Genomic DNA, 1,423 nt, shown 5'->3' on the forward strand with positions numbered 1-1,423 from the left:
CTGGACTGATGCTGCCCGCTGACAATGCCTTTCAAAGAAAACATATAATTGTGAGGCTAGAAACGCTTATAAAATAAGTTTTGACCGAGTTATTTATTAAGATATATCTTCTTCTGAAAGCTGTTTCCAAACCTCTGATGGATTTTGTTATTATATTGTGTTCTAAATTTTTTTTTTCACACTTAGAGGCTTCTGTTGCCAATAAGGAAGGCGGCAGTTTTCACAGTAGAAGAATACACTATTTTGTTGTTCTAATGCTAGTATCATGTATAGATTCAACCAAAACATTATCTTTATTCAAAAAAGATTAATGGAACGTAAGTTTGAGAGATGTGAAAGATGTTAGCATGTCATAAAATTATTAAATAATCTCCAGATGGTTTGGAATATCTTTTTCAACATACCGTTCCACACATTATACATAGAAAGACATTACGATTCGAGGCCATTCTAGTCTCTGTTGTTGTGCCGTTTCCTTGAATAAAACTTATTTTGAACAAAAAACCAGTTGGTTCTCTTTTATTGTTCAGTTTGGATCTGACTAGTTTTAATAAAACATTTCCAAGAGAGTACAAGTCTTCACCACATGACACAATTCTCTTATATTAAAGCATGGAACGTTCAATAGGGCAGAAAAGGATTTTTGCTAGGAGGAAGGCTATCTTGCTACTAATATTATTGGTCGTGATATAAAAGTGGACGGTACTTTTAATGAAAGGTGGTAGTCAAGGTGAGCTGTTTTACGTTATAATCAGTGTCGGTTGAAATGTTTCCTGTTGGTAAAATAAGATTATCAAAAATGTTAAATTTATGGAGACAGTTGTTTGGGTGAGAATGTCATAAGTGTTAGGCTTACAGAGACGGTTTGGGTAAGAGCGTTTATAGTGTCATAATCAATACTTTATCTTTGGTACGTGTTATTTAATCCTTTTTGGTTGTTTTTTGTCAGTACTCGTAGCAACTCAGATATAAGATCTGTTTAATCTGGATTATACGAGTTATTATCTACTTAAAATAATGTTATTCCTTTTATCATAGTTCATGCTTCACTTCCTTATTTATATGCGTGTTTAATTAAACCATTTTATCAGAGTTCTTGAACACTTCGATTTTCTTCAAAGCGTTTCCTTTTATTCCATTTTAACATCATTATTTCTTCCACATTATACAATGTTTGTTTACATCCTATTATTGTGTCCATGTTATTTTCACAATTTCTCAACAATGTAACTTTTCACGCTCCCCAACAATACAACTTTTCACTCTCCCCAATAATACAAGTAGTACGTAGCACACTTTGGTTATTGTTTGGTTTACTAGTCTTTCCCATCCCGTACTGATTCTTTTCCTGAGTGGAAAAAAATACTATAATTTTTATAACCCACTTTGTTCTGGGTAAAACAGTGATTGCTATTCGATCTCA

This window comes from Tachypleus tridentatus, chromosome 13 (genome assembly GCF_004210375.1).
Source record: "Tachypleus tridentatus isolate NWPU-2018 chromosome 13, ASM421037v1, whole genome shotgun sequence".
Lineage (NCBI taxonomy): Eukaryota > Metazoa > Arthropoda > Merostomata > Xiphosura > Limulidae > Tachypleus > Tachypleus tridentatus.